The sequence below is a fragment of the Enhydra lutris genome, unplaced genomic scaffold (genome assembly GCF_002288905.1).
Source record: "Enhydra lutris kenyoni isolate GAN:26980312 unplaced genomic scaffold, ASM228890v2 scaffoldscaffold2, whole genome shotgun sequence".
NCBI classification, from domain to species: domain Eukaryota; kingdom Metazoa; phylum Chordata; class Mammalia; order Carnivora; family Mustelidae; genus Enhydra; species Enhydra lutris.
The window spans coordinates 41494524-41504708 of NW_019154086.1; the positions used below are offsets into that span (position 1 = coordinate 41494524).

Below are 10185 nucleotides of genomic sequence, written 5' to 3' on the forward strand. Positions count from 1 at the left end.
CACGGCACCCATTTTAACAACATTCCATTTTACATATTAATCCTTTGTTCTCTGTTGTTTGCCTTTATTTTTACCTTATTACAATTTAAGATTTCTGATTAAGTATAAATTAATTTTGAATCTCCTAACTAGTTGTGGTAGTGCTGAAGTAGAAAAATAAGGCATTTCCATATTCTATTCCTATAGCTGGAATATCAGTGTTCCCTAGGGGGCAGTGCTGTGAGAGAAGCGAGCTGAATGAGCAGGGGAACACACTGTTTAAAGACTTAGAAGAGATTAAGGCAGGGGCAAGTACAGATTTTTTTCCCCCTCATTGCCTTACCATCTCGTCATGTCTCTGTTGTCCTACTATCCAATTCTTTGATTTCCACTTAATAGATACCTAATAACTATATCCATAATATTTCATTTTCATCACAAATGGGCAATAATAAGCTTTCTTCAATTGATAAAGAAGCTTTAGATCCTTCTACCCATGTGAAACTTTACTAAAAATTAACAATCAGAAAAACTGGTAAACTTTCTCTTTTGCCATGGATTTTTTCTTTAACTGAAAAAACTCCACACTGAGATTTGTTTAGAAAAGAGTACATGCTTTTTGGTTCCAATTGTTGTGTATCACCCTAACTTACTTTTGAGTTTGACTCCATTAATGAATCTGTCCATTTAAGACTTTTTGCAAACAAACATTTTCAGAGTATGAATGACATTTACCTTAATAGGAGAAAGTGGGGGACTTGATAACATAAACCAAAAAAACATTGCCAAATCATTTATATTGATTTGAAAATGCATTCATTTAACAAATATTTATTGAACATTTATTATGTGCCTAAGCACAAAATTAGTGCCCTGAAGGAGCCTGCATTCTAGAGGAGGAAAATCACACAATTAACCAAATAAAGACTAAAGTAAAAAATAAGGCAGGAAGGGGAACAGTCCTGGTTTATGACTGTTGTATCAGCATAATTATCAATAATGTTCCTTTTCACTTTCTAATTTTGCCAAACTCAACATTGGGGTGTTGGGTGGGGAGAGGTTGCAATTTCAGCTAGAGTATCTGAGGAAGGCCTCACAGAGAAAATAACATTTAACTTAAGACCTACAGGAGATGAAGAGAGGAATACTGCAGACATCTCGGGGATGGTTTCCAGGCACAAAGAGCCTGAATATGAAGTGCATTTATACCTGGTGTGTCTCAGGAACGAGAAAAAGGGCAGCACACTTGAAGGAGAGGATTGAGGATGACAGTGAAAGTAGACGGGAACTAAGAAGTAAGTGGAGGTTGGGGTGGGCAGATCTAAAGCCTTTTTGAGCACAGCACCCTGAATGAGGTGGAAGCCATTGCAGGATTTTCAGCAAACGAGTAACGGGTTCTGATTTGTATTTTAAGAATATCTTCTTAAAATTGTGTGTGGGGAACAGACTGTAGAGAAGAAAGGATAAAGGCAATGAGACTAGTTTAAGACTTAGAATCATCCAGACTAGATTTTTTTGGTGGGTCAAAATAGAGTGGTAGCAGTTGAAGGAATGAGAAATGGTTGGATTCCTGAATATGTGGATATAAGTGAAAGGAATAAGGAAAACATACTTTGAGTTTAGGTTTGAGCCACTGGAGGAATGGGTTTCTTTTTTCACTGACATGGGAAAAACTAAGATGAGAGAAGCCTTGGTGGCAAATTCAAGATCTTAATATTAGATATATTAAGTTTGAAATGTCCATTAGATATCCATGTAGATGTTAGAACTGGAGAATCATTAATTATACAAATAATACTAAGAGCCATGACACTAGATGAAATCACAGAGAACAAGTGAAAATAGAAAAAAAGAGGTGTTAAGGGATCAATCCCTATAAAACTTCTATGATTACAGGTTAAGGAGATAGGGAAGAATAATAAAAATAAATATATATTCAAATAGGTTTATGAATATTTTTTCTCCTTTTCTTTTCTAAAATTAATAGGCAATACATTTTTGCATTTTAATGGTTTGATTTATACTCAGTAAAAGAATTTTTGATTGCTCAGTGGATTTTGATAATTTATATAAACTTTAATACTATCATCAAATAAGATAATAGAATGTTTCCATTAAACCCCAAATCCTCTTATGGCCCTTCCTCATCTATTTCCACCCCCAACCACATGTAACAATTTTCTGACTTCTATCACTGTAGATGTTTTGCTTTTCCTTGTCATAATGTCTGCAATACACATGATTACATTTTGTTGCACTTACGGTCCTTGTTCCTATCGACTGTTAGGTAGTGTTCCTTTGTGTGAATAGAACAGGATTGGTTTAACGTTTTTCTTTTTCTTTTCTTTTTTTAAATGTTATTTATTTATTCATCAGAGATAGAGAGAGAGGCAGAGGCAGAAGCAGGCTCCCCAAGGAGCAGGGAGCCCGATGTGGGACTTGATCCCAGGATCCCAGGATCATGACCCGAACTGAAGGCAGACGCTTAACCATCTGAGCCACCCAGGTGCCCAGTTTATCATTTTTCTAATGGGCATTTGGGTTGTTTCCAGCTTTAGGCTATTCTGAATAAGACTGCTACGAACATTATTGTATAAGCCTTTTGTGGATGTGTGTTTGCATTTTGTAGGAATAGAATTGTTGGACAGAAGGTTGATGTGAGCTAACTTTATTGAAATACCCAAAAAGTTTTGAAAAACAATGATATCATTTCACAATCCACATGTAAAATATTTTAAACAGGAAATAGGGCAAATGTTTTATGAAAACAATTAAAACTGAGAATTATATAATTTCAATATTCATTAACACTCTTTATTATAAATCCCTGATCTAAAAATCTTGTCAAAATACTCTAAGTGGTAATTTTTGAAGATCTTAACTGGCAGTTTGTAGAAACTGCAGCTTGGTAAGTGTTGCTGAGACAGTCTGTGAAAAGACTGTTCATTAAGTATTATATGCAAATTAATTAATAAATTCTTGGTTCAAGCAGAGATGAGAAGGAATTCTCTCAGCTCCTTGGCTTAGGTGGAAAGTTACATTCCTAATGGGAGTAATCACAGGCTGTGCTCTGTACCTATCTTTCAGCTTCCCTTTTTAAAAATTCCAGCTTCATCCATTTGAATTAAAAGTGTACAGACCTGAAGACTGAGTAATACAGACAGCCAGGAGAATGATCTTCCCCACTGACTTGTGGTAAGAAACACAGATAGAATGTTCTGTTGTTGAAACAGCAGAGGTTGCAGCAGCTTAGGGAAATTAAACAGAAGTCAGGTGCCAGCCTGTCCTAGTGAGAGACAAATGTCCCCCTGTCAGGAGGAGAATGTGCCTTCAGAGAGCACTTGTTGTGATGAGCACTGGGTGTTGTATATAAGTGAGGAATCACTGAATTCTACTCCAGAAACCAATATTGCACTATTAACCATATAAAATTAAAAAAAAAAAAGTGCCCCCAGATGTGTTTATTTAAACACTTGCCCAGTGGTTTGTTTTTCAGTGTTTAAACTTTTTTTTTAAACGAGGATATAGTTTTCATAAACACCAAAAGTTGGATATTAATTACCAAGAGGTCTTAAACTCTGTACTCTACAGACAACTCAGGAAAAGCCTGTCTTTTGTAGTTTAAGTCTCTAGTTAACATTGAATTTCTACCCAGAAACAGAAACAAAACTGTCAAATCAGTGATTCTCAACTTGGGAAAGGTGGAGGTGGCTGGGGGTGAGACTTTCATCTCATGCCCCAGACACTTGTCCTGTCTGGAGATGTTTTTGGTTGATACAACTTGGGGGTAGATGCCAGCGGCATCTTACTCAGAGATGCCAGGGATGCTGCTAAAAACCCTACAGTATCCAGGAGAGCCCTACAGTAGAGAGTTATCTAGCTCAAAATGTCAGAACTACCACTGTTGAGAAACCCTGGGTCAAAATATTTGTGTAGGTCTGAGGAGAGAATATGTTTAAAAAGACTAAAATTACAGACCTGGCCTTATTTGCATATTAGGACACTGGGGTTTATAGCCTATTAACTAAAAGGACCTGGCATACCCTCAAGGGTAAAACTGAAGTAGGGAAAAAAACAGGCTCTGAAAGGTATGATGAGTTTTGCCTTGGTTTTAAGGATTTGGAAATGAATATTTCAGAGGAAATACTGGGATCTCAGTGAATTTGTAAGGGAAGGGCAAGTTGCTATTTTAACCTAGGGCACAGTGCCTTGCTAAAATGGGAGAGAATGTTCTCTGAACCACACTACTGAGTAGCTCTGCCTCATTACTATCTATCGTGAGATGTTCTTTTTTCTCTTCCAACATTATAAGTCTAAAATTGTTATTGTTGTTCACTCTGTTCATCCCATTGGACTGGAAGCTTAATGAAAGCAGGTACTATGTTGTATACTGTATGACCAGGGCCTGTCATTATAAAAGTTGATATGGGAAACAAAGGCAAAAGAAAAATTTATTGTTTTTTGCCTACAGCCCATTGACAAGTCCTTGAAACAGGCAAAGTGACATTCCTCCAGGAACTCAGGTGGTTGATGTTAATACTTTGCTAAGGGCAAAAGCTAATCTTAGGGGACGCCTGGGTGGCTCAGTTGGTTAGGCAGCTGCCTTCGGCTCAGGTCATGATCCCAGAGTCCTGGGATCGAGTCCCACATCGGGCTCCTTGCTCATCAGGGAGCCTGCTTCTCCCTCTGCCTCTGCCTGCCATTCTGTCTGCCTGTGCTTGCTCTCTCTCCCTCTCTCTCTGACAAATAAATAAATAAAATCTTAAAAAAAAAAAAAAAAAAGCTAATCCTAGCCCAATCCACATGATCCTGTAAGTCTACTTTAATGTATAAAAATTCCTTTGTATACTTTCTTTTTCTCTAACCCCCAAGATACATGTTGGCAGTCATCCAAGTATATGACCCACTGATATACAACTGAAGGGTCTCATGATTAAGGTTTTGTTAGATGGTAATGAGTGACTTTTCCCAACAACAGCTAGCCCTCTCAAGGTCCTAGAAACCTTGCTTCCAAAATTCCTTAGAAACCTAAACTCCCTCCCAACTTGAACATAGATGATGGGCCACTCCTCTTGATCCCAGTGCAGCTCTTTTTGCCCACAGGTCCTGTCCCTGTGCTTTAATAAAACCACTTTTTTGCACCAAGGAGATCTTAAGAATTCATTCTTGGCCTTTGGCTTCAAACTGACGAGTGAATTAAACATTTATTGAATTCTCACTATAGTCCATCTACCCTTAATATCCCATAATCTTCATCTCTTGTATCATCTAAAGGGAACTTTCCTGAGAAAATTCATACATTTTCTTTTTTCTTTTTTTTTTTTTAAAATTTTATTTTTTATAAACATATATTTTTATCCCCAGGGGTACAGGTCTGTGAATCGCCAGGTTTACACACTTCACAGCACTCACCATAGCACATACCCTCCCCAATGTCCATAATCCCACCCCCCCAGCCCCCCTCCCCCCATTAACCCTCAGTTTGTTTTGTGAGATTAAGAGTCACTTATGGTTTGTCTCCCTCCCAATCCCATCTTGTTTCATTTACTCTTCTCCTACCCCCTTAACCCACCATGTTGCATCTCCTCTCCCTCATATCAGGGAGATCATATGATAGTTGTCTTTCTCCGATTGACTTATTTCGCTAAGCATGATACCCTCTAGTTCCATCCACGTCGTCGCAAATGGCAAGATTTCATTTCTTTTGATGGCCGCATAGTATTCCATTGTCATACATTATTTCTTCTTTGTTCTATCCATCTGAATAAGAAAAATTTATCTCAAAAACACTGTTCCTACCTTTGCTTTTGAGCAGGAGAGAAAGAAATGGGCCTTTGTGAATGAAGGAAGATATTACCCATGGAGAGGAGTATGACCAATTTACCTACAGTGACAAGGAGAAAGATGAAGTAGATGGAAAAGTTTAGTAAGAGAAGAAAGAGAGCTGTGACTCATTGCACCTTTCAAGTCCCAATAAATAAGAAAATATTTCCATCTTCAAGTTGCTCAGAGCAGGGAGTCTGGTTTAAGATGGCAACATAGGAGGATCCTGACCTCACCTCTTCCTACATACACTCCAAATATACAGCCATGTATGGAATCCATTCTGAAAGAAATCCAGAAAATGAGTGACCCCGGCACATCAGATGGAGGGAAAAAACTCTCATCGAAATTGGTCACTACTGTCTTTGGGAAAAAAGTTTAAGTATATATCTGGAACCCTTGCTTATGGGGTCATTTCTACTTTGTTAGTGACATTGTCATCTCCTCAGATGGCCACTTTGCTCTCCTGGGCTCCTGGGATGGAACCCTTCATCTTTGGGATCTCACAATGGGTACCACCACACACAGATTTATGGGACATACCAAAGATGTGCTGTATGTGGCCTTCTCTGACAACCGGCAAATTGTTTCTGGCTCCCGAGATAAAACTATCAGCTGTGGAATACTCTGGGTGTATGCAAATATACCGTCAGAGTAGATATTCTGTGTCTGGTTTTCACCCAATAGCAGAATGCCATGATTGTCTCCTTTGGCTGGGACAAGCTTGTCAAGGTATTGAATGTGGCAAACTACAAGCTGAAGACCAATCATATCAGCCACATAGGCAACCTGAACACTTCACTTTCTCTCCAGATGGATCCCTCTGCCCTTCTGGAGGGAAGGATGGCCAGGCCATGCTGTGGGATCTCAATGAAGGCAAGCACTTTATACACTTGAGTGTGGGGACATCATCAATGCCCTGTGCTTCAGTCCCAAATGTATACTTGCTCTGTGCTGCCACAGACCCCAGCATCAAGATCTGGGACTTGGAAGGCAAGAACATTGCAGGTAAACTAAAGCAAGAAGTTATCAGTACCAGCAGCAATACAGAGCCACCTCAGTGTACCTTTCTGGCCTTTTCTGCTGATGGCCAGACCTTGCTGTCTATGCATACAACCTGGTTCATGGCAAGTGACCATAGGATGTACCTGCTAGAAATATGGCAGAGTTTTAAGAATAAACTTTTGTTTTCTGACTTAAAAAAAAAAAAGATGCTCACCAAAATCAAAAGAACAATACATGAACAAATTGAAAATTTCAACAAAAAGACTGAAAATATAAGAATGTATCAAACAAAAATCATAGAGGAATACAATAACTGAACTCAAAAATTCAGTAGAGGGGTTCAAGAGCAGACTAGATAAAGTGGAAGAAAAGATCAATGAATGCAAAGAAAGAACAATGAGAAGCAAAAAGAAAAAAAATACAGTGAAAATAGCTTAACGGATTTATGGGACATCATCAAGTAGACCAATTTTCACATTATAGGAGACCCAGAAGGAGCAGACAGAAAGAAAAGGGCAAAACACTTATTTGAAGAAATAATGGTTGACAACTTCCTTAACCTGAGGGCAAAAAAGAAAATTCAGATCCAGGAATCCCAGGGAGTTCCAAACAATATAAATTCAAAAACTCACACTAGGATACATTATAATTAACTTGTCAAAAGTTAAAGAGAAGGAGAGAATCTTAAAAGCAACGAGGGAAAAATAACTATTTATAAGAAAACCTGCATAAGATTGTCAGCAGATGTTTTAGCAGAAGATTTGAAGACCAGAAGGAGTGGTGCAATATATTCAAAGTGCTAAGGAAAAAAACAAAACAAAACAAAAAACCTTTCCAACTGAGAATACTCTACCTTGTAAAATTGTCCTTCAGAATTGAAGGAAATATAAAAAGTTTTCCAGACAAGCAAAATCTAAAGGAGTTCATCACCACTAGACCAGACTTAAAAGAAATGATAAAGGAAGTTATTCAACCTAAATAAAAAGGACACTAGTTGGTAACAGGAAAACATAAAAGTATAAATCTTATTGGTAAAGATAAATATACAATTAAGAATATTCTCATGTCATAATAGTGTTATGTACATAACTTATAAATCTATTATGAAAGTGAAAGACAAAAGTCAAACTATACCTTCAATAATTTAATGGATAAAACAGAGTTTTATATGCTTAAATGTAAGTTGCTGTCAATTTAAAATAGATTGTTATAAACATATGTTTAATATAAGCTTTATGATAATTGCAAGGTTAACCCTATAATAAACATACAAAAGACAAAATTAAAGAATTCTAAGGATAGTACAACAGAGAATAAATAAGATCTCAGAGGAAGAGAGCAAGAGAAAAAGAACCAAAGGAACTGTAGAATATCCAGAAAACAATTAACAAAATGACAATAGTAAGTACCTACCACACCTATCAATAATTACTTTAAATGTAAATGGATGAAATTCTACAATAAAAAAAGAGTGCCTGAATGGATTAAAAAAACAAGAACAACTGCACCTGAAAGAGATTCACTTCAGCTTTAAGGACACACACACAGATGTAAAAATAAAGAAATGAAGATATTCCATGCAAAAGGAAACCAAAAGAAAGCAGAAAGTAGTTATAACCAAACAAATAGACTTTAAGTCAAAGACTTCACTAACAAATCATTCTATAAGTATAAAGGGGTCCAACAAGAGGATATAACATTTGTAAGCATTTATGTACCCAACATAGGATTACTAAATATATAAAACATTAACAGACCTGTAGGGTGAAATCGACAATACAGTGCAGTAATGGTGAATTTAATACCCTGCTTTCAATAATGCACAGATCACCCAGACAGAAAATCAGATCAGGTAATACAGGACTTTATATATCAGGACAAAATAGAATTAGACCAAATAGATCTAAAAGACATTTACAGAATATTCCATCCCAAACCAGCAGAATGCACATTCTTCAAGTGTACATGGAATATTTTCCAGGATAGATCATATGATAGGCCACAAAACAAATCTTAACACATTTGAGAAGACTGAAATCATACCAACCGTCTTTTCAGATCACAATGGTATGAAACTAGAAATCAACAAGAGGGAAGTGAGACGATCTAGAAATATGTGGAAACTAAACAGCACACTTCTTTGACTCAGTGGTTGTTTAGAAGAAATAAAATGGGAGTAATTGATCCAGAAACATATAAACATAAAAACACAATATTAAATATTGTGGGATGCAGCAAAAGCAGTTCTGAAAGTTTACAGCAATAAATGCATATAATAAGTTTGACCAAATAAACAATCTCAGTTTACACCTCAAGGAACTAGAAAATAAGAAAATGTAAAGCCCAAAGTTACCAGGAGTAAGGAAATATTAAAGACGAGAGTAGAAACAAATGAAATAGAGACCAGAAAAAAAAGAATAGAAAAGATAAGCAAAATGGACAAATCTTTAGCTAGATCAAGAAAAAAGACTCAAACTATAAAATAAAACTGGAAACAATATATCTGATACCAAAGAAAGACATAAAATCATGAGACTACTATGAACAGTTAATTGCCAACAAATTACATAACCTAAAAGAAATGGATACATTTTTAGGAACACACAATTTACCCAGACTGAATCAGGCAGAAAAAGAAAATCTGAACAGAGAAATAAGGCATAAAGAGATTGAATTAGTAGTCATGAAAGTTGCAATAGGAAACTTAAGGACCAGATGGCTTCCTTGGAGAATCCTACCAAATATTTAAGAATAATTAACACCAATACTCCTCAAACTTTTCCAAAATATTGAGGTGGAGGAAGCACTTCCACACTCATTCCATGAGGCCAGATAACAAAACCAGATAAGAATACCACAAGAAAAGAAAACCATAGACCAATATTCCTGATGAAGATAGATGTAAAAATTCTCAACAAAATATTAGTAAACTGATTGATTTAGTAAGCTAACAAATTCAAGAATACAGTAGAATGTCGCGGCCGGTGCGACAAATCGACCAGGAATGTGAGGGTAAGAGGATGAAGAAAAGAACTCGAGAAGCAGAGAGATGGGGGCAGGAGGAGCACTGAGGAGGATGTCCAACAGTGCTAAGTTTATTCAAAGCATTAAGGCCAGATATATAGTGATATTACAATAGGAGAAGCAATACATCTGTGTCTAGTTAAACAACCACGAGTTCCCATAATAAGTTTCACAATGGACTATAAGCAGACCTCGTGATGCCAAATGGCTGATGCCAGTACAATTGTTCTGTATTGGTACAGCAAATCTGAAAGTAACTTATGGGCTGTACTAGGGCAGCAAGGACCAGCCATGAACTTATGACCCCACCGAATTGTTCTCATTTGTTTAGCAAGCGTGTGGGAAGTCACGTAG

At 36.9% G+C, this 10185-nt stretch overlaps 1 pseudogene; it reads left to right on the forward strand.

The window, feature by feature from the left end:
* The first annotated feature begins 1111 nt into the window (after nt 1–1111).
* Nucleotides 1112–6989, forward strand: LOC111146200 (annotated as a pseudogene).
* The last annotated feature ends 3196 nt before the right edge of the window (nt 6990–10185 follow it).